The sequence below is a fragment of the Acinonyx jubatus genome, chromosome D1, assembly GCF_027475565.1.
Source record: "Acinonyx jubatus isolate Ajub_Pintada_27869175 chromosome D1, VMU_Ajub_asm_v1.0, whole genome shotgun sequence".
Taxonomy (NCBI): Eukaryota; Metazoa; Chordata; class Mammalia; order Carnivora; family Felidae; genus Acinonyx; species Acinonyx jubatus.
Window position 1 is genome coordinate 106,265,705 of NC_069390.1, and position 6,914 is coordinate 106,272,618.

Sequence of the window (6,914 nt, forward strand, 5' to 3'; positions counted from 1 at the left end):
TAGTGCAGAAGGTGGCTTGGCCACAGACCGTGCTTAGGAAGGGAGCATGACTGGGCCTGCAGGTACACGGACGTCTGTCATGAGACTGGTTTATCCTCACTGCAGCTTTCTCCTCAGCTGGTTTTTCCCATTTCTCCAGGACAATCCATTTCTCTATTTTTATTTGCAGGATAGAACACTTTTTTTTTTTTTCTGTGCATGTTCTTGTCATGAATATCCAGCGGGAGCACTGGCCAAGCCCCTCAAATGCTGCTGAGTCAGATCAGACGCCCCGGGATTCAGTCTTCTTTGCAGGATCATTTACCAAACCCATGGGGAATATAAGGCAGAGCTTCTAAGGGCTTGTCGCTAGGATTCTCCCAATAATTTATCTAGGCTAAATACGTCTCATACTCACTGATAACTTGATTTCTAACTCTTTAGTTCCCAGGCAGAACTTCTGGAACTTTCTCTCCTAACAGGATCAACACCAGTAGATGGCAGTGAAGATAATTGACTAGAACTACAGAAAGCAATGCCATCCGGGATTTTCATACTATGAAGGTCAATGGGAGTGGTTTTCATTTTGATTGGTTTATATTTGCTTCCTGGCCTAACTTTATTCTCCATTGTTCTCACCTAGTCTGTTTCATCCATGTAAATTAAGGATAATGGTAGTGCTGGTGAAGCAAACCGAGATCTAGAACTGATAGAAATGCAAGAAAGAGCTATATTATTATTATCCTCGTAACCATTGCTTTGCCTGGAAGCCAAATGCCACAGCTAGTTTACATCATTTCCAGGACTCTCAAAACCAGTAAACATGTGGTAACTAACATGAAAGCTATTCCCTGAGTCTGTAAATTGTTTTAAAGTCCAGGCTCCCACCAATACCAAGCTCAAAGAGACTAATCATAGCATTTTAAATCAACTGTTCCGAATATTTGAATTTGCATGGTAAAGAGCAAATAACATTCTATCCCTTTCTTTTTATGTTTGTAAATTCCGCCTTTCCCGTTTTTGTATTTATCTGATTATTTAAGTGAAATTTTCATAAACCATGACTTAAGTTTTCCATGTAGTTTTTAAGATACTCATAGTTAATATTTTAATATTAAGCTTCTCAGTTTTTGAAAAATGATCGGCTTGCAAGCTCTATTTCAGTAAATACTCTGAGTTTACATGTATGTTACAAAAGGTGAAATGAAGTTACCTTATTTTTCACTGAGTTTAGGCTATAGCAACCATCAGTTAAGGTGAGGATGAACAGCTACCCCGAGGTCCTACTTCTCTGCACTAGAATCTACTATTTGAATTCGAAGGTAATTAATTGATGACCACTATTGCACTATTTGCCTGTTGGTCTGGCTCAAGAATCAAGAAATCCGAAAATTCACACAAATAGCACCTTCTGTGGTTTTATACTTTTATAAAAACACTTCGTTAAAGAAGTACAGTCAATTTCTATGTATTTTAACATACAGACTGCTGCTTTTTAATATTCATTTTTGGTATAGCTATAGTAATTTATAATCGTCATTTTTATACCCCTGACTTGTTTTCTCAAGGATACAATCATTGTTAAAATAAACATTCACGTAAATGGAGTAAATCATGAGGGAATCTGTTCTAAGAAGTACCTTTAAATTATTAACTTGTTTAGATAATGTACTTCAACTGTACCCTGTAAAGTTTATTTAAAATAGGGCTTCGTGAGGTTGTTTCCGTTTTTAGAGACCCCCTTCTAAATAATTTACCCCTTTACGTTGTAAATACAATGATGCTTATCAAACTCCCAACTGCTACTAACAAGGTTTTGACTGATAGAAAGTGAATAAAAGCAACTTTGCATAGAAGGTAAATGGGTGCCTGCACTAAAATTGAGAAACTCGCACCTCCATAAGAGCACTATTCTCTGTGGAATGCTAGAAGGTTGAAGTGGACTTATTGCTAAGTTTATTGTTAACGGTAGTGATAATGCTTTAGAATATCCCGTTTAAATGTACGGGGTAAATATGTAAATATGTTACTTTCCAAGCAAGTTTGTGAATGTATTACCACTTAGGGGCTGTCTGTGATTGGCACACCTGTGTTTCTGAAGCAAGCAAGCCTTAAGCACTTTTATTAAAATGTTAAAATGTCAAAGAATCCTTTTATGTACCTGTTCTCAGTCGTTTTCTCTAGACATGAAAAGTGTTCACAAGACAAGGTGCAAATTTAAAACAATGCCTGTGTTGAAATAAATGATTTAAACAGATGCACCGTTTGACTTGTTTTTTTGTTTTTTTTTATTCCCAGCCTCAAATGATTATTTTTTAAGTGTGAAAGTTTCAGGAAAAATTCTAAAAAGGTGGCAGGGGTAGTAGATGGGGGTGCCAGATGCATTCAAACAAATCTCTGGTTGTTGAATGAGATCAGCCTCATATGGAGTTTTAAAAACACATTGACTTCTCTTTTTCATTCGTCTGCAAAAGCAATCAACCAACACAGGGAGATCAGTCTATCTGGTTGCAGACCAGGGGAGGAATGAAGAAAGTCTGGCATCTCTGTCTGAGAGGAAGAGGGGGAGCTCCATGGAGTTGGGTTATCCAGTGCCCAGTAGCATTGGTGAAAACCGAACAGTTCTTTCCAGTTGAAATATAAGACACGCAACATTAACAAATTAATAGATTTGTACTCATCTTGTGTCTTTTCTAGAAAAGCAACTGAAAGGCTGTTTCTCTGCCAAGGACAGCAGAGTGTTGTCATCTTGAATACGTGCGGTGTCTTATTAAAATTTACCACAGTACATTGGTTCAGCCAGGATTTTTAGTTGTAGACAACATAATCCTCTTGAGATTGGCTCAGAGAAAAAAGGCCTCCTTGCAAAGCGCCTGCAGTTTGCTCACAAACACACTGATAGGGAAGACAAAACAGATATTCAGTGGAAATTCCAGCACCAATATCTCAAATCATGTCACAGCATTGGACTGCCATGGGAGCAGCTGTCTGTTATGAACAGGAAGATGCCACATCAGGAGGGAACCAACACACAGACTCACTGCATTCACTCCGGGGAAGTCACTGCAATAGACACAGCAGCACTAGTATGGACGGACTTACACGTAAGCATTTTTATTGCTACGATGTTCGTTGTGGCAAAACTGGCAACGGCACACTCAGTAAGAAATGACCGAGGGGCACCTGGGCGGCTCAGTCGGTTCAGTGTCTGACTCGGCTCAGGTCACCATCTCGCGGTTCGTGGGTTGGAACCCTGCATTGGGCTCTGTGCTGTCAGCACAGAGACCTGCTTCTGATCCTCCGTCCTCCTCTGTCTCGGCCCCTCCCCCACCCACGCATACACTCTCCCTCTCTCTCAGAAATAAACAAACATTAAAAAAAGGGGGAGGCGCCTGGGTGGCTCAGTTGGTTAAGCTTCCGACTTTGGCTCAGGTCATGATCTCACTGTTAGTTTGAGCCCCGTGTTGGGGGCTGTGGTGACAGCTCGGAGCCTGGAGCCTGCTTCAGATTCTGTGTCTCCCTCTCTCTCTCTGCTCCTCTCTGGCTCACGCCTGTCTCTCTCTGTCTCTGTCCCTGTCTCTGTCTCCGTCTCTCTCTCCCTCTGTGTTAAAAGAAAACATTAAGAAAAAATTAGAAAAAAAGAAATGACTGAAAATATGATGCAACATCCACCTATGTGGTATTATGAAGCCATTAAAAAGAATAAAATAGAACTGTATCAGTTGACAGGAGAATTTGTATTAGTACTATTGAGTGAGAAAAGCAAAATCTCATTTTCTAACAAGCATTAATAAAAAACCTGCATATGCATGTGTACATATGAGAGGATACAGAAGAGGCTAATATGTCATTTGCTTTGTGGCCAGGTAGGGGTTGGGAGGTATATTTAACAAGGGAAGGGAGAGAGAAAGGGTAGCCAAGATCACCTCCACAAAAGAATATGTAGAAATATACGTGTGTATGTACAACTCTGATTATATTTGTGCATTTAGAATTATATATCGGTATACAGATAAAGAATTAAAGATAATTGTTTTAAAGATTTACTATCCAGGAGAATATTTAATGTTATTTTCTGTTAAAAGGTAAAGAAAAAAACTTTTAATTTCTACTTAAATTTTCATGACATATTGTGTTGTTGTGGTTTTTTTAAAGTGTATTTATTTTCATGGGGCGAAGGGTAGAGCCTACAAGGGGCTCAATTTCTGATCTCTCTAACCAAACCATGAGATCACGAACTGAGCTGAAATCAAGACCTGAACTGATACTTAACCGACTGAGCCACCCAGTCACCCCGGAAATACTCTGTTTTAATAAAATGAATGCTGGTACTAATTTTCCCTCTGAGCTCATGCTTTTTTTCCCCGACCACTCTTTGCAAGTTTTCCTGTCACTCCAGTCTGGAGTAAACTTGGAAGAAGTTCTAGAAATGTTTTGGAGGTATGCCACGGAGACCGATATGATGGTCTTACCAGCGGTCACTTTTTTTCCTTTCCTCTGGGAACTTCATTCTCTCTTATACACACAGACACTCGTCATCACCACCATCCCCACATACATGCTTATTGTGGAAGAATCGATGTTCTTACAAGACACTAAGTGTGAGCACAGTTGACTGTTTCGGAGATGGGTCCCTGACTCAGGCTGGACCAGCGAGGAGTTGTGCCTGGGGTGGAAATACCCCCTATATGATGAGGTTCTAAAAGCAAGTTAATATTTAAAGCACTTGTCTCACAATCTAAAACCCATGCTAGGAACTGCACTATGTAAAAGGGCAGACACTGACTTTAAATCCCCAGCACCCTGGAGAATGCGTGACTTGAAGTAGGTGTTAAATATTATTGAAATAATTAATGTTTCACACATGTTATGGGGTCTAAGCTCCTCTAACCCCATGTAAGGTTTTTATTAATTAATGACACTGAGAAAGACAATTCTCTAAAGTCAGAAGAGTAATTTATTACAAGGATACAAAGATACCCTAGAAACCAAGGGCAGAGATGCCACTTACGAACTGTAGCAAGCCTGTATAGTGCACCAGAGAGTTTTGTGTATTTATCCTCCATTTACAGTCTATAAAGCAAATGATGGTGAAGTTTCCAGTGCCTCTGCTTAAGAGATCAGCTACAAATTGAAATCTTTTTTTTCCCTTAATATTTATTTATTTATTTATTTATTTATTTAGAGGGATAGAGAGCAAGCAGGGGAGGGGCAGAGAGAGAGAGAGGGAGAGAGAATCCCAAGCAGGGTCTGCACTGTCAGCACGGAGCCCAGTGCAGGGCTCAGACCCACAAACTGTGAGATCATGGCCTGAGCCAAAACCGAGAAGTCAAATGCTTAACCGACTGAGCCACCCAGGCGCCCCCAAATCTCTTCTTATAAGGACCCCAGTTAGATTGGATTGAGGCCCATCCGAACGGCCTACTTTTACTTAATCATCTCTTTAAAGGCCCTACCTCCAAATACACATTCTGAGGTAATGGAGCTTAGTGCTTCAATATATGGATTATGGAGAAACACAGTTCTGCCCAGATCAGGGAACATGGGGGTCCAACACAAACCAACATGAAACTCTGACAATAACTAATAAAGTCCTTTGTCTCTGACCCAGGAGTCTTGTGTCTTTTGATAGCATCCATGAAACAGTAACAGGCTAATCTGTTAGTTTCTAAGAGGCTAGAATCTCAGACCCTGTACAGTTTTCAACACCCATATTTTAGCACCTACCACAATACATTGTGGTCTTTCCACTAGGCCACACGAGTTTTATGGTCAAAGTATAATGTCTAAAACATAGTAGACATTGAATAAGTATTTGAAATTTGATTTATGATAAAGAAGCTAGGGGCACCTGAGTGGCTCAGTTGGTTAAGCATCCAACTTCAGCTCAGGTCATGATCTCACAGTTCGTGGTTTTGAGCCCCATATCGGGCTGTGTGCTGACAGCACAGAGTCTGGAGCCTGCTTCTGATTCTGTCTCTCCCTCTCTCTCTCTGCCCCTCCCCTTCTCGCAGTCTGCCTCTCTCTCTCTCACAAATAAATAAACATTAAAACAAATTTTTTACATTAAAAAAAAAAGAATCTAGTCAAGGCATTGGTTGATCTGAAGAGAGATGCTTTTAAAGATACAGATTAAAATGAGAAAAAAAACAGGTTGGTATAGATTCAGTATTGCTAAACAGGAGTTCAGATACAATTGTATGGCTGGATAATGTTCTCAAAAAATACTGGGTGTTACCACAAGTGTTATGTAATATATTAGGATATATTATGTAATATATATATAAATATATATATATGGCCATATTTTACATATCATATCCTCTCATATCAGCTAACCCTCAGATTATTTCTCCAAAAATTTTTTAAAGTCTGATTTTGGAAGAATGTGAGTAAAATGTGTTCTGCACAATTTTTCAAAGTGATAGCTAAAGCACAGCAATGCTTTCCATTTAAAGCATGCAGACAACTCCACAAATAAAACCTATCAATGAAAGTAGTACTAAATAATGCTACACTTTAGCCTTATCATTTACCACTGATTTACTACCAGTTTCTGAAGATCTTTCTAAAATACAAAGAACACTGTCTACAACCTCTACTCAGTATTACTAAAATGGGTCAAGAGAACTGGGACGGGTTGTGCCCTGGTAAAAGGGAATCATAGCAAGAATGCTGGGTAGTCCAATTACCGCCAGGAGATGAACAGAGAGGGTGCCTGGTTCTAGCGTTTCTGAATAGGGGTCCTGAGTCGAGAGGGTGCAGAATCCCTGTGTCCACTCCACTTCGGGTTCACCCTGGCTCACGCAGCCCGAGCACAGTGTTTATTTTCTTGGAATAGATTTGAACCATAAGCAGATAAAAGAAACAAAAATAATTAACAAATGTGGATCAGTCAGAAGAAAAGGCAGCCAGTGGCTTCCAGCGCTTAGGGA